Here is a 21,906-nt window from a genome sequence, read left to right on the forward strand (position 1 = left end):
AAGGATAATTGGATCAGAATGGGTTGCCGGTTGCATGTGGACTCTCTGTGTTGAGATTAGAATGGTCTAATAGTGGTGCCAAAAATATTACTGTCACGCCTCGTCATGGTGTACCATGGGCAGGCACATGTTGGTAGGGATGGAATGACAATGTCAGAAGGATGTTCATGGTTTACACCCGAGTTCTCCACTTGCGCCCAATAATTCTGCCAAAGATGTGTAATTTGTTTGCAAAATAACATGGGGAAAAGTGTACCAATTAGACCGGGGGGCACATTTTTCCCTCTATAAACCATTTGTAGTGTTACAGATTGATTTTCAACTGCCAAAGTAAAATATGTGACAATACCTGCTTGTGATAGTGAATGTTTTTTTTCCGGTTGGGTGGAAGCCTACCCATGTAGAAAAGCAGATGCAGTGACTGTTGCAAACATTGATTTGTGAGTTTGTATCCAGATATGGACTACTTATATGTAGTAACAGTGATCAGGGAACTAATTTTGTCAACAAAATGGACTCTTGCAGAGTGCCTTGTGAATGCAGATTGCTGATTGCTAGCCATTGCATTGATTACTTGATTACCTGCTCCAACTTGTTTTTGAAAGCCCATACGAAATACCCGCTGTGCGATCTGGCAGGCACACTCTTGCTGAGTGCCTTGCGAGTGCAGTGGCTGATTGCTGGCCGCTGGACTGTTTACCAGAATACCTGCCTTGCTGTGTTTTTGGAACGTCCAGAAAAATCACGTGCTGTGCACTGTTGCATGTGTGGTCTTGCTGAGTGCCTTGTGAGTGCAGTTTGCTGATTTCTGGCCATTGCACTGATTGCCTGAATACCTGCACCACCTTATTCTTGGAAAGCCTATCAAAATCATAGGCTGTGCATGCTCTTGCTGAGTGCCTTGTGGGTGCAGTTTGCAGTTTGCAGCGATGGCGGAGAGGCATACGCCAGTTTCTTTAGGAAGTAAGTGCTTTGTGGCTGTTTTGTGGTCTTTTCAAGAGCTGTTTGCTGAACACCTATTCACAAATGCCTGGGAAAGCAGGTACAAAAACGTATAATTTAAGGAACACCAATAAGGTGTACATAATAAGTAAAGACACAATTGTTTGGGATGGTACTGCCAATCGTGGTAAACTGGCTATGCGTCTGTCCATGTCTCACATTAAAGGAAAAATTAAGCTGTGGTTAAAATGCACACGATTCCATGCAGCCATCAGGTAACTGATAACGTGCAAGCCTTAAGCCCAGCTGAGCTTTATACATTGCTCCGGTGGAATTGTCAATGATTATTGATAAAACTTTGACTTCGTCTATGGAACGAGCATCCTCGTCTAAGGGAAGGCTGTCTTGCTCCCCTTGCTTAACTGATATTGTTAATGTGTGGAATTCGCCCAAGTCTCCTGTGGCAGTACAGATGGTACTTTCTCAGAATACGTCTGATAGATTAAACTCTGTGGCAACTGGTGCCCTGGATTGTGTGGCTACGAGTTTCGCTTTACACATTTTATTTGCCATCACATTCACTACTTGGTACAAAAACACTTTGTGACCTTGAATAATTTGGAGAAAGATCTGAAAAGTGCAGGGAGCTGCACTAATGTGCTAAGTATCCCTGGTAAGCAAAGTAAAAGAACCTGTGAAGTGGCCGAGCTCATAAGACTACATCTCTGGATACCTCAGTGGCACCGAAGGTGGATATCCTGGAATCTACGAAGGTCTAGGACGGATTAGAGGATTCAGGGGCTACTGATGGGGATCCCGCTCCATTAAGGAAAAAAAAGGAGAACATTTAAGGAAAACAAGGTCATTGAAGGTAATCGTGGTGGAAGACGCCCACACATGGGACAGGATGAATATGTGCTTGTAAAATCGATGGCATGTATAAAAAAAAAGCCAGAAAAAAAGCCACGAGGCATATGAAGAGATACAACAATAGAACTGGTAATCTCACTCATTGGGTCTCATTACGACCATGGAGGTAGCCATGCCGCAATTTGCGGCATAGCTACCCCCATACCGGGTACCGGGTCCGGGTTCCCTGAATGGGGAAATACCGGGCCATTCTGACCTTGCAGGGCCCGGCATTTCTCCATTCAGGGGACCCGGACCCAGTACATCACATTCCCATGTGAGCCCCCATAGGGCTCAATGGGGATGGGGAGAATGCAAACAAAAGGCTCGTTAATGACGGGCCCGTTGTTTGCATCCTGGTCTGCTCGCAGGACCCGCTATGGACGCATGGTTTTACCAGGCGTCCTTAGCGGGTCCCGCGAGGAGACCTCGTAATGAGGAGGTAGGGGGTTAACTGGGCTGTTAACCCCCTACCGCCTAACGTGTAATGAGCCCCATTGACATTTGGGAGAAAAAGACAAGTCCTATATTAAAGATAACCATCATCAACCAGTTTGTGTTGCCTTAGATTCAGACCAAGATGAGAGTAGTCAGACATTTCTTTACCTGCATCTCCTTCGCCTTTCTTGAACACTAAGAAGAAGCAGCAGGTATTCAAGGAAACGCAGAAGGGACTGGTCGATGACAAGGGCATTCCGTGTTTGCCTATCCTGCATCTAACCTCGTTTACTATTTACAGTCTGTTTGAATACCTATATTAATCGTAGCTGTCTCCTGAAGCTTTTCCCTCATCCTCCTGCACTTAGAGTTCTAAAAAGTGAAGACTTTGATTATGGCAAACATATTGAAACCCAATCTCCCACCTCAACCAGAGTACATTGCCGTGGGTCTGAGATTGCTTCTGTAGTTAGGTGAAACACAAGTATCCCTTTTAAAACGGGGATACGATCTAGAGCATGTTGTGCCTAATCATGTAAGTAGCGCTGCAAGGGCTTGATGGATAATGGCGGTGGCTACTGAGTGTGTAACAACTCAATAAAGTGCAAATGCTGTGTGATGTTGTCAGGGCTAATGTGAGTAAAACTGCTCCCTCGATTAAAGCTCACCGGGACTGGCGGCTCTCTTTTGTTCCCTAGAGTGAATAACCCTTGATCCTCATTGTTGCTGAAAACCTGGAATATGTGTGGTTGTTCCCACTTGTTTAGGGATAATGGATCCATGAATTTGATTTTTCCAGCAGATCTCATGCTGCGACAAGAGACTTGGTTGGTTTTAATAAGAAAGCTGACAGGGAAGAGAGGGGTTGTCCATTGGGGGCTTAGTTTCATAAATTGTTAATTATTTAAGATTGTATGAAATCCCAGTCCATCCCGATAACCTACATTTGTTGATGGTGGAAATACCCCTGTCTGTTCATCCTTACATACTAGTGGTGAGTAGCTATGACACTCTGGGGTGAGCGAACAGAAATCATTCAACACTGTGTATACGAAACAGTGTGCTCCAGAGCTGCTCGGATGGGGTAGATTTTATCTAATGGAGAAGTTACCGCATCTATTTTACAGAAAATTGAAATTAACGTTTTACTTTTTGTTTTGTATGCAGGGGGAGAGTGGTCTAAAATCCTCAACCATAGGTTATTTCTTTGGGAAAATCTGCAACCGGGGGTGGGGCGTAGGGTGGGGGGTTGCTATGAATAGTCTATTCAATGAGCGACCACACTAGCGACCACACTGATGAGTATAAATTGCTGGAGAGCCTGAATGAGATTATAATAATAATTTTTCTTTTATAACAATACCAATGAGTGGTTTCTAAGCATGGGATCGGGATTCAAACCTGTGGTGGGCTGCATTGTTTTGCTTGCAAGACAAACACATTGCCCCTGGGCTATCCTTCCTCCCCAAGGAAGGGGAGGATAGTTAACTGGATAACCCTGATGACCTTTATATTATTACCTATGGGTAGGTGTAGGTTTTGTAAAGAGGAGATACATTCCAGATGTGTGTTTGACAAAAAGATTAGCTCCGAAAAAAAGGACTTGTGACAGGAACTGCAATACATTAGGAAATCCTGTCTGTTGGAGGATGTCAAAAAAGGAAAATATCAGGGCTTTGAAAAACAGATATAGGAATTGTGTCAACCGCCAAAAGGCCTTGCTACACAACGCTGCATGGCAGTCTATGTTTGTGATATTAAAATCAGTTGATAGCAAGAGACAATTGTCATCATATACTAAGAACATACAAAGAGTTCCATCTGAGATGGTCTGTTGTATAAATGAACATACCTCGAATAGTTAGTTAAACAAGAAATGTGATCCTGATAAGCAAGCCGATTTGGTCCAAACGGCCATCAGCTCGAAATTCAAACAATCTGTTCTGGTTGACATTCTAAAAAGGTCTTAAACAGTCATGGTCTCCTGAGCCCAACAGTGTTTGTAACTTGGTACTGAAGGCGAACACTATTATCTGGTTTGAGATCCAGAGATTGTTTTTTCATAAAATAATGGCAAGTGAGGAAGTCCCTGATTCCCAGTGTATATGTCCCATCTGATCCCCGTTTATAAGATGGGTAACACAGATGACCCTGAGAGATATCAGCTTTTGGCCTTGGCTGACAATGCCAGCAAACATTTTGAACAGTTTTGCTGAAAGAAATAAAGGCCCTTATTCAAAGAGCGTTTTTCAATGAATTTTGCCGTTATAAAACGCTTCTGTGAATTAGGCCCAAAGTGTTGGGTTGAAGCTTGTGACATCTTGAGCTGTTTTCAAACAGGATTCAGGAGAAGTCTATCCACTAATAAACATATCTTTCTAGTCAACTCTCTAGTCAACTCTCTAATTCAGCAGTCTAAACAAACTAAACTGCATGTTTTATATGTCGACTTCACAGCAGCATTTAATTCTGTTGATAGAATAAAACTGTGGGAAAAGCTGAAGGAGCTTGGAATGCCCATACATCTCCTGTATGCCGGCCAACATTTATACCAAAATAACTTTGTCTGTGTAACATTGAATGGCTTAGGGTAACTCTCTACTCCTGTCTCGATCTGGAGGAGGTAAGACAAAGTTGTGTACTTGCTCCCTCCTGTGTAACCTGTTTTTCTCTGACCTGGCGTCTTCCCATTCGGAGATTACTATTGCACCCCCCAGATTTGGGCTTACCTATATGGGAATGTGTTGTGGTGCCCACGCCATCCTGTCATATGCTGAAAACAAAGGTTTAAAGGTAAATATGAGAAAAACACAGTTGATGGCCTTTGCTAGAAGTAGATCTGCGTGTCCCCGTATCTCGTACAGAGAAGGAGACATTGGGCCTCATTGTGACCCAGGCGCTAAGTGTTTAAAGGCGCAGTAAAAGGCTGCAGCGCCGTTAAACACTTAGCGCCTAATTACGAGGTCCCTTTGCGGGACCCGACCTTAACGGCTGGTTTTACCAGCCGTTAAAATAGGGACCCGCAAAGGGACCTTGGTGCTAATTACGGTACCACAATTTGCGGTACCGTAATTAGCACCTGCCCCATTCCCATTGAGCCCTATGGGGAAAAAAATGGGAATGGGGAAGGGCCATGGCGGCATGGGGAATTACCGCCCCACCAACCTCGGAATGGGGTGGTAATTCCCCATTCCGCCATGGCGGACTCCGGCATGGACCATGGTGCTAATAGCACCATGGTTTAGCGCCGGAGTCCTAATGAGGCCCATTGAATGAGTTGACATCTACTGCTACCTGCATTTTGAGTTTCGTCCAGAAAAGGTGAAGACCTTCTTTTGTGTGAAAAACGTGCTAAAGCCTTGCCCACTATGTCAGCGATTAGACAATTTGCCAAACACACGGCTGGGTAGAGCATTATTGGTATTATCTGTATTCATAGGCAGAAGTTTGTTTCTTTATACCCTTGAGACATCTTATAGGGATTATTCAGACTGGTGCGAACAGAGTCGAGGGGGTTGTTTGGAGAAAGGTCTTGGGTTTTTCTAATGCTTCCCCGTGGAGGCAGTGAGAGTGGAGTTATTCTTGATCTCTTGCCCCATTTTGAGATTGATCAAGGACATAAATTATGTATGCTGATGAGAGCTTTCTATTGTACATAGTGACAAATGCACTATTGAATCAGAACAGCACTGTGTTGCAGACCTATACAAGGTTGAAAGAGTCTTTCTTTCTAAACGCAGTTTAGGTATTGTTTTGAAATCATTCTGAAACGCTGATGAAAATGGTAGGGCAAATAGCCAGAAAGAAATCACGTATACCTTTTTTGAAAAGTCTTTCCCATTTAATTAACCACAGTACTACATATGTCAAATTCCCTCAGTAGTAATTAGAATGTTGTTCATTTTACTTAATTTCAATACACTAGAAGTGTTGGCTAATATGGGTGCCTGGACGGGCATCCCATTGTACAATCGTACTTGTAGATTGTGCCTTGATCAGAGTCAAGTCTAGACTATTAAACATGTCATAACATCATGCCCTGCAATGTATAGGTTCTATGCTTTATATAACAGTAAACATGTCGAACACATGCAAACAATAAGGAGCAAGAAATTTAGGTTGAGAAGTGTTTCGGGTTTCAGCCTAGGCATAATCAAAACAATTGTTCAAGTTTGGAAAGTTTCTGACAGTATGCTGTCAAAAAAGGGGCCTGAATTAAGTTAGGTAATTGGTCTGTGGGAGGCCGGTTTATTTTGTCTGGCCATTCTAAGGTACGATAACTGTTAATTTTGCATATATTTGTGTTGTATAGAATATTGTGTATAGTTTTGTATTTATGTTTGGTTATCTATTTTCATCTGTTTTATGAAGAACCTATATTTGATCCTTTATTGTATTTTATTTTGTGATAATGTTGGGTGAACAGTTTGTAAATGTAACACACAAAACAAAATAAAAACAAAGTTATTAAAACACTGCTATCCATGTTGAAGGTACAACATAACTTGCATTGCCTCACTACCCCCAGTCAGCAAGGACATTAGAGAGACAAAAGGGGGGTTTTGAATAATACATTGACCAAACTGTGTCAGGAAACTGGGTTTAAGTGGCCAGAAGCCCTCCCACTAGTCTTTAGTATGAGAAGTACACCTAATAAGAAAACTGGTTTGGGTCATTGTAAAATTCGCTATGACCTATGAGATTACCTGTAGCAGTACCAGTAAAAACGGTACAGATAATGTTCAATTGTAGGATATTTCCACCGAAACCAGACTCTCCAGGTCATTCATTGAAGCCTGGGGAGAGTGTCCTGATAAAGGTTCACCAAAGAAAGACAGCTCTAGCCCCCAGGGCTGTACCTGGTGTTACTCACCTCAAACTCAGCTACACAGGTTCAGGAGCAACCAACATGGGTGCATGTGAGTCACTGCAAATGGGCTGTGGCACCTGCAATGAAGTTATGGTTGCTTTGCTAATCTGTCTATCTGTGCTGCCTTACACAAATGTAGTTATAGGAGAAAACGACTCTATTGTGCAAACTATTTTAGCCATGAAAGACTTGACTAACGTTGTGACATCAGCTGATGTCAGAGCTTGGCTATGGTATAAGAAATGGTAGATATTGCATTAGCAGGGGAACCTGTCATCTAAATAGAGCCATGGAATGTGGAGTGGACCTTTGGCTGGGATTTATAACAAGGCCCCCGAAGGTCCTGTAGGGGTAGTACCAAATCCCCGTAAGGCTATACCAAATTGGATGAGTAATAACAATTATCTTGAACTCTGAATTGGAAGAGTCCACAGTGAATCCCCTGCCTTATCTTGGTAATAGAGGAACAAGTGACACTACTAACATACCTAGTACTGTTACAGAAAGGTTGCCTGCATTATACCCAGAGCCTTCACATGTCTCTGATCTAATATATTACGGCCATTCTGTTCCTTTTATTAGGAGAAGAAACAAAATGATTTCGAAACTCATCTCATGCTATAAACAATGGAGAGGAACCACAGTAGTGACAGCTCAAAGAGAATTGGCAGTAATGGAAGCACAGCTCCAGACCAGACAAACCTTCCCATGATGGTGGTGCTAGGTAATTTTGAATTAGAGGATGTCAGTGCTGTAGTAGGTAAATGGGGGGAACGCTCAATAGATTCTGAGCATTATTGACTAACTATTGACTATTGACTATACTGACTATTGATGAATAGTAAAATGTAAGTGAGAGTTTTCTCAAATTCTACTGATGCCCAGTGCCAGTTTTCAGACAAGTTAGACAATTAAATGTATACTATACTTTAGCTTTTACCATCCCCGGAGATGGACACAGGGGAAGGGAATTTATTAAGTTTACTCAAGTGTATAATCAACGATTGAGCTATTTATTGTATTTATTTATTTAATGTATTTCTATAGCAACACGAAACAAGAGCCCAGAAGCTTGGGGGCACTTACCAGCACAAACAAAACAACAAAAACAAAAAACAAAAACAAATTCATCAAACAATGGCACAGTATATGTCAGAAATGGTGAACAGAAATGGTATTCAGCTTCTGTTCGAAAGCAGGTAGCGATGAACATGCTTGCAGGTCCGGTAGAAAGGCATTCCTGAAATAGCACATACTCAGTCCATTACAATTCTGAGATTTGAATTGGGCAGGACCTCTCCCATCTTATCACAACATCTCAAAAAGGACGGGAGATTGCTTTGACCAGAGCCAATGACAATGCAATCCAAGTCATGAGTGAAAGACCACTCCTTGATTTGTGCCCTCTGCACATGTTTTAGATCCTGGGTTCTAATACAACTCTGCCCCGTTTTAGATCAAAGTCACACCAACACTTTATTATGGAGGGCTTATCTTGGCCTGGATTTTTCTGGTTTGTTCACAATAACAATCACTATATTTCTGTCGTCCATAACCAACTTTTTAATAAATGGATCCAAAATATTTGGCATAATGGCCTTTCTGATACGTGTATCTCTACTACCCAAGCGGGGAGTCCGATGATTAGTGAAGGAGAGAGGTGGCAACCCATTTGAACTGTTGATGTTAAACATACCAGAAGAAGATTTAAGATTCAGATGTGGGATTATGCCCAAAACCAAATCCTGTGATGTGATATTGCTTACAGTCTATAACACTGGGTCGCTCTGGATAGGTCTGGCTATAGGTATATTATGTGGGATGCAACTGTAGTCACAGTTTTGTTTACTGTTCCTTTGTATGCTTTCCAAGTGACTACCCATTACCATCATTGCGCAAAGGGTTTGGAATCTGGCTGGCACAACAGTGAGAGGAGTTGTTTGAAAGACACTCGAAAAGGGAAGTACTGGATAAAATGTAGGGAGGGTCTAATACTGCACTTGCAACCTGGGGTATATACAAAGGTACACATTTAGAAGGTTGAGTAGACCGACTTGAAAAGGTCACAGGACTCATATCTGAGCCAGAGATTACAGGTAGAGAGGAACGTATCGGCGAGCTTCATGTAACAGATATCCTCAGTCACTTCACCAAGGCTGCTCTTCAGAGACTAGTGGATGTGGTGCACGAAGCAGAAAGGAGCCTGGAGTGGGACATTGTGTTTGAAGGGGTGTAAGACTATTCAAACACCCAATTGATATCGATCAGAGAAGATGTGTGACATTATATTTGGCCAAGAGTGTTGAAGGAAGACTCTGGGATACCTGTACCTCTATGGCAATGAAGGAACTTCTGGAAGTACAGTGGTTTGTATTTTAAAGATAAAGGGCCTCATTACACGGTAGGCGGTAAGGGTTTACCGGTACGGTATTTTACCGGTACCGGTAAATCCTTACCCTTACTACGAGGTCCCTTTGCGGGTTGGGGTATTTAACGCCTGCTTTTTGCAGGCGTTAAAAACCAACCCGCAAAGGGACCCAGGGAGCTAATTACGGTACCGCAGTTTGCGGTACCGTAATTAGCGCCTTCCCCATTCCCATTATGCCCTATGGGGCAAAAATGGGAATGGGGAAGGGCAATGGTGGAAGGGGGAATTACCACCCCGCCAACCTTGGAATGGGGCGGTAATTCCCCTTTCCACCAAGGCGGTGCCGGTATTTTACCGGCATGAACCATGGCACTAATAGCGCCATGGTTCTCCGCCATCCGTGTAATGAGGCCCAAAGAGTGTTCGTTCACAGAGAATGCGCCAAACAAAGGACTATGGGCGCTCACCAGCAGAACACTGCCTGGATCGTGGGCAGGATGAAGCTAGGAGTGGGTTACGCATCATGAAGTATGGGAAGTTAAACCACCTAAAATGTCTCCCGATACCCGATCTATGCCTACTGATTTGTGGGTTAGTCTTTAAATTATGTGAGAGACATATGGGCCCTCATTAGGACCCTGGCGTTAAGGGGTTAAAAGTGTCGGTGCCGTTAAACCCTTAACGCCTCACTACAAGGTCCCTTTTCGGCTCCCGACCTGAATGGCTGGTCTGGACCAGCCGTTAAAGTAGGGACCCGCAAAGGGACCTTGATGGCAATTACGGTACCGCAACTTGCGGTACCGTAATTGCCGCCTTCCCCATTCCCATTGAGCCCTATGGGGCAAAAATGGGAATGGGGAAGGGCCATGGAGAAAGGGGTAATTACCACCCCGCCAACCTTGGAATGTGGTGGTAATTCCCCCTTTCTCCATGGTGGACTCCGGCATGGACCATGGTGCTAATAGCACCATGGTTTAGCGCCGGAGTCCTAACAAGGGCCATAGTGTTGGTTGGAAACTGAGTATGCAGGGAAGTTGAGCTAGCTGGATATCATTTGATATAAAGAAGGTTGTTACGAGGGAAGGATCATTGTGCAGATTCAGTATCACGGCCAGAGTTTGATATGCATTTCACTGTTTATACAACTACTAAGCCATGTACTGTTTTCTGCACAGCAACAGAGAGAAGGATGGTTAAATTGTATATTGAGTTTTTAAAGGGATGGCCTGAGTTAGTGCCACACACATTTTAGGATGTAGAGGAGATGGAAGCAGTACGACATGTAACAGATCGGACAGAGTGCTGAAGGCAGTGTTTAAACACCAATTTGAGTAGCTCATCATACAGCCACGATATGTACTGCAGGAGATGTTTTGTATGCAGTAAATAAGGACGTGTCTGAACAGCCTTACATTACCACCAGAGTATTGTGTTTTTTATTGGCTGGGGTTAATCTGATGTTGCAGTAGATGCTGTTGCTGTCAGATACTGTGGTAATATGAAATAGACCTTCCAGCTCGCCTCCTCTTGGGTCACCACCTGATCTTAGCGCCTCCTTTACCCTGCTAGAAATACAGCAGGAAACTGTGATGCTAAAGAAGGAATTTGGGAACATTGTTGCAAATCCATGAGGATGATTGTGTGTTTGTAAAAAGGAGCTTTGATATTTTTATTTGTTTATTTGTGCTATTCTTTTATTGTGTTTATAGCTTTAAAATCCATTAAACGCTACACAAAGCAAAATTACTAAAAACATGTGTTAGTTAACATAAATTAAAATCTTCAGCATTTAAAATCACCATTTAATCATATTAATATGCAATTAAATCAATTTAGCAGCTATTCCTACCACTCCTTCTGTTCCGTCAACCTGATTAACATAAAGAATTGGTATACACATTTGCTTAGATGGTAAGGGATCCGAGACAACACCTATTCCAAACTATTAGACCAGTGTTGGTACCATAGTATTCTATGGGGGTCATTACAAGTTTGCCAGTCTGGGTACTACAGTACCGGTAAGCTTGCTGGTAACATAGTTCCCGAACCGGCAAACTACGAGTTCTGCTCGCGGGTGCCATTACAGCCACCAGGTCTGACTTGGAGGCTGTAACGGCACCCGCGAGCAGAGCATGTCAGATACACCGGAACCATTCTGAATGGTGCTGGTTCATAAGTCCTCCCCATTCCCATTGAGCCCATGGGTCTCAAATGGGAATGGGGAGCATTTCATTCCGGTGCCCGCGAATAGGCAATTACCAGGTCCGGCAGGGCCATAATGACACGGTAATTGCCCATTCGTGGGGGGCGGAAAAAATTGCAAGTTTGGCGGCAGCCTGGCGGTTTTATCGGCAAGGCTACCGCCAAACTTGCAATGAGGCCCTATGTATTTCTAAAAGCATATTAAGTGTTGGGCGTTTAGTGCTTTGCATTGCAAAAGCAGGTGTTGTGTTGTTTCATTTGGGGCAGAACATAATTTGGAGCAGTCTTTAGTTTCCTCAATTTGTTTCCATTTCACCCCATTTGCCCTTGTAGGTAGGATATGAAATCTGAATCTTATTAACGTATAGCCTACCTTCCAGGACAGGTTTTTACAAAGATATTGGGTGCATAGTCCCAATTTTTTATGAATTTTGTAATTGTCCTGATAATTCTTGTATTTCTCCAATAAGTCGCAGGTTCTGCACTAATCTGCCCGCCACATCCTATGCTTATATGTACTAGGGGTCTGAGTTAATAAAAATCCTCCAAGCACCCATTCAACCAGTGTCTGTTTGGTCCAGATTATTTTTTAGTTCTCCCCGTCCTCTGTAAATTCTGCACACAAAGTTTTTGCTGAGGCAGTAATGAATTGATAACAAAGCTAAATGTGCTTCCATTCTATGTGGGCTTCTAGGGATAATAGACCCAATGTGTGTCTAATTACACTTATAGGAATAGAGTGGGTGAAGTCCTAAAACAATTCTTCCAAATTAGGCCATCAAGATGGCAAAAATCTTCCTTCAGTAAACTATGGTGCATTTCTGTTCTATAGGTCAGCAAGGGTAGGACCTTTCTACAACTTTAAGAGTGGGATCAGGGAGAACTTGCCATATTTATGATTAACAATTCTCATCTGGGTCACAGCTTTAGATGCCTTTAGGTAAAAACGTTAGATGATTGATTTTTTACACAGGGTACTATGAATGTCAAAGCCTAAATATTTCATACTGTCAAGTTCCTTACTCGTTCATCATCTAACCAGACTGCTTTCTTCCCTCAAGGCCTCCCTGCTGTCAGAGTCATTATTTGGGTTTTCTTAGTGTGTATAATCAATTCGTTTTTACTACAGTAGGCACAGAAATCCTTCAGCAGTCTTAGAATACCTGCCCAAGTGCAGTCCATCAGAATAACATTGTCTGCATATGTTATCTAGAAGATATGTGTGCCTGAAACTTTAGACTTTAGTGGCAATAAAGGAGGCTTTTAACAGTCATTCTCCCAAATCCGCCATATATGCATTAGATAGGAATGGTGCAAGGGTACAGCTTTGTTGTAGGCCGTTATTAGTGTTTATCTTGTCTGAGAGGAGACCTTCCTGGTTTAGTCTGGTCCTGATGCACGAGTGGTTGTGTAAGTGAATCAGTGGTGCCAACAATCCCTTTGGTAAGCCCCAGTCCTCAAGTGTTTTCCATAGGGTATCCCTGTTTACATGATCGCAGGCTAGAGAAAGGTCCACTGACACCAGATAGACCTCTTTGTATGTTCCTTCAAATACCAAACACTGGACATGATTAATCACCCAGCCCACTAAGTTGGTATCTAGGTCAGGCCGGAATTCCACTTGGTTGGGTTTCAAGATGTTGTTAGTTTTGCCCCATTCTTCTAAGGAGGAGAGTAATAAACGTCCAAATATTTTGGAATCAGAGTCCATCAGGGCCACTGGCCTATAGTTTTCCGGGTCCCCCCGATCACCTTTCTTATAGATAGGTACTATATGCCCTTCGTGCCAGGATTCTGCTTGACTTTTTAATTGTACAATCGACTGGAAATGATATTGAATATTTGCTGAAGGTTTGGGAAAGTCCTTCATTACTTTGTTACTAAGTCCATTAGGACCCAGAGCCCTGGAATTACTTCATTTGCCATTGCTACCAAGCATTGCCTCAATATGTTTAATAGTAAATTCCATGGACCAATCTTCTGTATCTAAGCCATCGCAATTCATAAGGGCCTCTAGAGGGCAATCATACAAAAGTGAAGTTTGAGGGCCATGTCTGCTCAGTTATAGGGATTGCTTGTACTATATTCTGTAATTGTTTTCCCTGTTTAATCAGCCTCAAGTAATTTACATCACTTTTTGCAACTAAGCAGGTGAGCAATCTCTCCCCATTCCTCTGGTAGTTCATTGCGATGATGGCCTTCAATATATGCCTGCAATTTTTCCTAAGTCTCCTCTTTTCCCTATAAAGCGAGGGTCCTGCGTCACTCTTGCGAATAATTCTTAGATTTGTCTAAATTCTCTCTTTATTTGTTAAATGAGAGGGTTATAATCGGGCCTACTGTTGTGCTGCCTGAATTTACTAGGACACAGAAGATTTTCTAAAATCCCCGGAAAGTGTTCCACTGAACATGTGCATTTGTCAACCTCTCCCTGAGGCGTTACGAGGTTTATCACAAGTTTCTTATTGAACTCGTGAATATTCCTCTGGGCCCAAAATATTCTCTTTATGCCCTATGACAATTAATTCATTCGTTTTCTTTGTATTACCCATGTTTAAGTCACAAAGTAGTACTGCTGAGAGTATTGTATGATTGCTTGATGAACCACATTTCACTTCAAAGTTAGTACACTTAATTTCCCATTCCTCAGGTACAAAAATAAAATCAATGATTGAAGACATGCCCCCATTGCTCCAAGTATTCCATTGTGACATCCTTTGTTCTCTTCCTCCTCCCCAACATATTCAGATTCCAACCTTCAAGGAAATCCCACCATTTCTTCCCCTTTGGGTGGGTCCTGAATAAACTTCACCTTGTTTGCTCTTCTAGAATTCACTCTATTTCAGGGGGGATTGGAAGTTCGTATTAAAATCGCTTCTAATTAGATAAGGCTATCAGGCCTCCTCTCCTTTCAGCCCATTAGTATTTCATTAATATGTTAAATTATTACAGATTCTGCATATTCTGCATAGGTACAGTACACATTGATAATTAGTATGTAAATCCTTTTGTCTTTTAATGTTAGAGAGCAGCCAACACTCCATAGAATAAATCATCTACCACTATAAGGTCAGATATGTATTTGTTCTTGCCCCCAATCAGTAGTCCACCCTTTGGCCGACCTGCTTTCCCACACACTGTCATTTGTTGGCAAATTGAATTTCCATCCACGGACACCTTTTTGTAAAGGAAGGTTTCCTGCAATATTATCAAGTCATACAAAGCCAACTTTCTCTGGGACTGGCCCAAACCGAGCTGATGGTAGTAACCCCTTGTGTTCCATTAGCAAATGCTAAAGATGTGTACTGATGCTTTGAACTGGCATTGGGGCCCTAACCGAGGGGGCCAACCACAGCCAGTCTTTGTGTTGCATTACTTGAGTTTGTTCCGGACCCTCCGTTCCCATTCTTTCACCATAGATTTTTCCTTCATTATTACTTTGTAGTCTTGGTGATTCACGATACTTCCATTCCAACTTGGGGCAAGTTCTTGACAGTTGCAATTTGGAGGCGTCAAATATAATAGCATTATAGACGTCAAAGCCCCTCTGACAAATTTCATCAATCGCAAAGAGAATTCTTTCTCTGATTAGCCTTGAACTGACCGTGACCTTTGCCGTGTCCCATCTCATCTGGTCGCAAAATTCAATGCAATCTATATCCCCTGAGGAAATCCTTTTAAGGCCCAGAGTATCATCAAGTATGGTTAAGATGCTTGTCCTATTTAGCAACTTAATATCAGAGTTGACAAATATTGCTTCCATGATAAAGCTGGCCAATAACTCCTTGCTAGTTTTCTGCTCCCGAATATAATATGGGGCTTTGGTGCAATGCGACTATTTGTACAGTGGAAACAGGCGTGTTTGGCTTTGGTCATACAATTCCTGAGGGTAGGAACCACTGATTGTTGCCCCCCCCCACTCATCTACAGATGACTGGGCTGAAATCATCTCTGCCAAAGCAAGACCCCCTTCTGAGATAGTGTCCCTGCCTATCCTTGGCTCAGCCATGATCCCTTCATCTTTTGAGCCCTTTATTTTCTGTGGGCCTATGGCAGTTTCTAGCCCCCTAAGAGCTATGTTGCCAATCAGATAGGGTGACTTAGACGGGAGAGACAGACCAGCACCCAAGTTTTTTGTATGTGTAGCAGTTCTCTCTGAGGAGGTACCTCAACTCGGAGGGACTGCTGGGATAGGTTGGGAGGCAGGGGTATGCCGAGCCAGAAAGTCTTCGTTCAAAGGAGGAGTGGGCCTCTTGTTCTTCTGTTTCAAGAGCCAGTTATCTAATATTGGTGAGAGGACCTCTCCTCCTTGTTTCTCAAGGGCTTCAGCTGAGGCTAGAAGCCAATTGTTGTTCTTGGCTTCATTAGAGGAAATGTCTCCTAGTGAGCATCCTATGAGATCCTTCTGAGGGCATTCTTCCTGGTTGACAGCAGGCCTTTCTGTACTGCTCAATGGATTTTCTTTATCCAGTTGGAAAAGGTTGCTTCCCTCAATGTCTTTTAGAGAATATTGTGAGAGAGATTCAAAGAGATCCTTGTTTTTCAAATTACTGCCTTGTTTTGAAAATATCTTGGCCATCTTCAGACTCTCTTTTGACTTTGTGTTTTTCTTTTAAAGTTCTTGAGGAGATGTGTTCTACGTAGGCAGCCATAGTTTATACAGATCTTCTGGTCACTTTGCTATTCACCTTTTTATTTATTAGATTCTTATTCTTTCTTTTTCATCCATATTGCTGGCTTTTTATTTCCTGTTCCCTTGTATTTTTTACCCTGGGTGCTTTCTTTTACTTGGTTTGCTAGTCTTTCTTCTGTTTGGGGGGCTCGTATATTATCACTGATTGATCTGGTTGTATCAGGTCTATTTCTGGTGTTTCTGTGTCTACTTCAATAGCCCCAGACCTTAAAATCTCCTTATCGGTCTCTATATTCAGAGGGGAGTCCAAAAGAGGGAAAGATCGAGAACTACTTCATCTAGGGTGCCGTTTCCAGCTCCTCCATAGGTCCCAAAATTGTTACTGTGATTATAGCTGTCTCATTTAGGTGCTGCGTTGCCAGAATGTTTATGGCCACTCCAGAGGGTGTTGTCTCCCTGCAAGACATAAATGTGTCCACATTTGTAATCTGGACTTTTGCATGGAATAGTAGGAAGGTGAATTCTTTCTGATCCCTAAGGTTGTAACTATTCCTTTGACTTCATTTTTGAACAAGCATTTTACCTCTTGTCTTTTTGGCATAGTCTCCTTAAGTTCCAGTAAGTTATTAGTTGAGTCAGTGTTTTTCTTGTTATCCTCTGTGTGCATGTCGAAAACTTTTACCAGTGAGGCCAGAACAAACTTCAGTGCTGATAGAGTGTTTAAGTCCAGCCGTGGAGTTTGCAGTTTGGAGTAACTTGAGGTATTCAGTTGGTTGGCAAAATCACAAGGGTCCAGTGGCAGTGCATCCACTTGAGTACCAAAGAGTTTGGGGGTATTCGTCAAAGAGTCATATACCGGGTTGTTCATGGGTGCCTGCAATGTTTTGTAGATTAGGTTCTCCTCTTCCTCAATGGCTATCATGGAAAGTGAAAGTAGACTTTCCGTTCATAGTCAGCAGTAGAATCACTCCACAGCAACCACCAAACACACTGCAGGCACACTGCACACGTTCCACATTGCCTGAAGTGTTTTGTAGATTAGGTCCTCCTCTTCCTTCAGGGCAGTAATGGAAAGTTAAAGTAGACTTTCCGTTCAGACCCAGTAGTAGAATCACTCCACAGCAACCATGAGACACACTGCAAGCACAGTAATTCTTGCATCATGTATTGGCTTCAAGAAGTGCCTGCTCTCAGCACTCTCTAAAGAGATGCATGCTATCTTACTGTTGAGGCACCGCTTTGAAGAGCACTCGGGGGGGGGGGCTAGGTGAAAGCCACTGGACTGACATTGTTGGATTCAACTGGTTCATGCCATTTCAGACAATGGAGACCTATTCTTTGCCAGAAGTGCATCAGTGGTAGTGGCCCCCACACCTCTCACCTGAGGAGGTAGACGCTGGACATTGTGAGACCAGAGTGAACAACCATAGGTAGAAGATCATGTAATGATGAGAGATGGGATGAAAATGTAAAATGGGTTCTGGAAATATTAAAGAGTAAATGATCGATTATAAATTATGATTGTTATGTTTTAGGGGGCAGGGGAGGTAAAACAGAAATAACATGTATTGTAAGGGACCAAACAATGGGGGGATATAAGGGTAAGGTAAAGATTGGGTTAGCTTGGGTGGTAGAGTTAAAGTATATTTCACATAATACCGCTTGATAACGAACATTGGCCCAAGCGCATTAGCATCGCACTGAAAATCACATTTAAATGAACCTGAATAAGGCTGACTACGCCGCCATTTAAGAATCATCCGCCATTTTGTTTAACTCCTGTTTTTGCCTCATGTTAAACTTTGTGTTTTCAGCTGCAGCAGGGAAAACATAACTTTGCACTGTGTCAACGCAGATGAACATGTTGTAGCTGCTGAGAGTGGATTGATTTTCCTGAATTAAGAAACCTTGGAGCTAAACTAGAGTTGAACTGAACATTAATTTAGAATTTGTCTGCACCAATAGTGTCATACTCGTGCAAACAATGAACAGAATGGTGAATAGCTAAAACCGTGTACCTCTGCAGAAATCTTTGTGATCCTTCCTTGAAATTGGACTTACTTTAAGCTTGAAAACAAATGTTGTCATTGCGCTATGTATGCAGAAAAGCATGTCTAGTGTTTGTGGAAAATATTGATTCTGTGTTAGTTATATGAACTGTCTATGAACAATTAATTCATAAGTAATGTGGAGAAGGGCTGAGTGATGTAACATGGATTGTGGCCAACTGTATAAAAACCTGTGTCTTTGTAATGTCCAGCGCTCTCGCCCCTCAGAATGTCTGCTGGTACACACTGCAATGCGTTTGAGAGCCAGATATCTATCTGTCAATAAAATTGTACATGTACCTCTGAACTCGTTACTGGCATATTTCATTTTAGGTGGTACTAATCTTCGATATTTCATTGGTCTTCCAGATGTTGCCCGACAAGGGACCCTCAAGATTTATGTCACATTGCTGAACGGAGACACGGCTACCGGACTGGGATCGGAGAGTGAAGGGGGCCCCTGCAAAGTGAGACACGATTCCTCCGCAGTACTGCACAACCTGATCCCTGGACGGTGAGCAAGTGGTTCAGGAAAATATCTTGAAGAGGGTCCCCATATGGAGGCCGGTTTTTCCCAAAATCGCCAGCCACGACGATCCTTTGAAATCCGATCAGACCCTTTGATTTGAAATCAGGTAAGTCGTGCCCCGATTGCTAAGAATCCTGATATTGATTGCAGATTTGTGTTTGTAAATACAAACGACGCCAGGTAACAACAGTAATCTGATATGCCTGGGAAATTGTCATCCTGTTTCAGGGGATTATTCCGCAGAGATAGACAATCTTTGGGACAAGGACAACCGGCACCACCTGAGGGGTTGCCGGCTTGTTTAATGTACTGTAAGTACAGACAAGGAGTTATCGTATTTAATGATATTTGGCACAGACAGACTAGACATGTTTATGAACTTCAGTGGCCAGTTTATGGCAGTTTTGAAATTGCCCACCTAGAGCATTTAGCATCCGTAATGTTGAGGAAAAAGGCTAGGCCTGCAGCATTTGATGCAGTTAAAGATTGGAGAAAAGAAGCTATGCAGCAACACACAAGTAAAGAAAAGCATGCACCTAGACACATGATGAGTTGAGAAAGCACTATTTCATGATCAGCAGAAACAGTCAGAATTTATTAGAAGTATGGATAGCGCTTTCCAACTTGATATGCAAAAAATATATCTGTGTCAGGATTTTCATACGTCAGATGAATTAATTACTACATTGTTGAATGAACGTAGAACTGTTTCCACTGCACCGCCTCCTTACCAGCCTCCTCCCGTTATGCCTCCTCTGGTTCTAGTTCCTCCTCTTCGCGTTGTTGTTCTTCTTCCTGTTGTTGTTCCTCTTCCTGCATCTCCACCCTTACCGACAGTTGCTATCCCTATAATTCCATCTACACAACCAGCGGTAGTGTCTCCTTTACCTATTGAACAGGGTCTGTCTAAACTTTTTTTTCCAAGTGGTTCTGCTCCACCCATAGTAGTTGTAGGGGCGGGAGTTGATTCAAGAATAATGACTTGTGGTACAGTATCCAAAGCAAGAAAAAGAGAATTTCATACTTGGGCTAAAAAGTACATAGAAGAGGGTGATGAATCAGCTGTTTTAGTTGTGATTGCTGTCCAGGGGGATATTCCCGAACAGACTATTTTGACAGAACAGATGGGAACGCATTTAGCTGATATATGGAGTGATTTGATGGACATGAATATCCCACAGGGGTTGAGGGACTAGAATGTCCTTTCTCGCTCAAGGGACACTGCAGAGAAAGTACATGATCATGTTGAGAAGGTATTTGAGTTTAAAAGGGAGTTAGATTGGTTAAAGATATATGAAATGGGTGATAATGGACGGGAAGCTTCATATGTGCATAAACAATTTCTTCCTCTATTGAAACCAATGAGTGAAGAAATGTGCATTTGCACAAGAGACGCTCTTAGATGGATTTCAGATGTTTAAATTTCTCCCATTGAAGTGCATGACACATTCAGTCAGTATGCTCCGGCAATGCAAAGGAAAGTGTTACAGGTGATGGTAGAGTATCTAAAGATAAATTTATGATTCTTGTCCATTTCTATTGATGACAAATTGTGGTGAAAATGTATGAAGAGAAAGGTTTTTTAAGCCCGATACTGCTTTGACTATTTTGTTGCTTGATTTAGTTTTATTGCTTAATGAACGTTATGATTTGCCTACTTTGCAATTGCGATGAGGGAGGTTCCTCCGACATTTGTTCCGAAAGTAGAAATTCCAGCTGACACTGCAGCAAGAACACCTGCCAATACTATTGAAGCACATTATGTCTCACAGTTTGTTCATGTCCCATTTTCTAGACAGGAAGTGAATACCATTAGACAAAAAATTCCAGACATTAGGAAGAATCCAACAGGATTCTATAAAGAAATTGAATCTGTCTTGCATTCGTCAGTTTTCACGCTGGGTGATATAGATTTGTTGCTTCCCATGATCCTTTCTGCTGATTTATTGAAGCATATTAGAACTGCAGAGTGAGACGTGATTCCTCTGCACAACCTGATCCCTGGACAGTGAGCAAATGGTTCAGGAAAATATCTTGAAGAGGGTCCCCATATAGAGGCCTTTTCTTCCCGAAATTACCAGCCACGGCGATCCTTTGAAATCCGATCAGACCCTTTGATTTGAAATCAGGTGAGTCGTGCCCCAATTCCTAAGAATCCTGATATTCATTGCAGATTTGTATTCATGAATACAAACGACGCCGGGTAACAACAGTATTTTGATATGCCTGGGAAATTGTCATCATGTTTCAGGGGATTATTCCGCAGAGATAGACAATCTTTGGGACAAGGCCAACCGGCGCCACCTGAGGGGTCGCCAGCTTGTTTAATGTACTGTAAGTACAGACAAGGAGTTATCGTATTTAATGATATTTGGCACAGACAGACTAGACATGTTTATGAACTTCAGTGGCCAGTTTATGGCAGTTTTGAAATTGCCCACCTAGAGCATTTAGAATCTGTAATGTTGAGGAAAAAGGCTAGGCCTGCAGCATTTGATGCAGTTAAAGATTGGAGAAAGGAAGCTATGCAGCAACTCACAAGTAAAGAAAAGCATGCACGTAGACACATGATGAATGCTGAGAAAGCACTATTGCATGATCAGCAGAAACAGTCAGAATGTATTAGAAGTATGGATAGGGCTTTCCAACTTGATATGCAAAAAATATATCTGTGTCAGGATTTTCATACGTCAGATGAATTAATTAATAAATTGTTGAATGAACGTAGAACTGTTTCCACTGCACCGCCTCCTTACCAGCCTCCTCCCGTTGTGCCTCCTCTGGTTGTAGTTCCTCCTCTTCCCGTTGTTGTTCCTTTTCCTGTTGTTGTTCCTCTTCCTGCATCTCCACCCTTACCGACAGTTGCCATCCCTATAATTACGTCTACACACCCAGCGGTAATATCTCCTTTACCTATTGAACAGGGTTTGTCTGAACTTTCATTTCCAAGTGGTTCTGCTCCACCCA

The sequence above is a fragment of the Ambystoma mexicanum genome, chromosome 13 (assembly GCF_040938575.1).
Source record: "Ambystoma mexicanum isolate Mex_15411 chromosome 13, UKY_AmexF1_1, whole genome shotgun sequence".
NCBI classification, from domain to species: Eukaryota; Metazoa; Chordata; class Amphibia; order Caudata; family Ambystomatidae; genus Ambystoma; species Ambystoma mexicanum.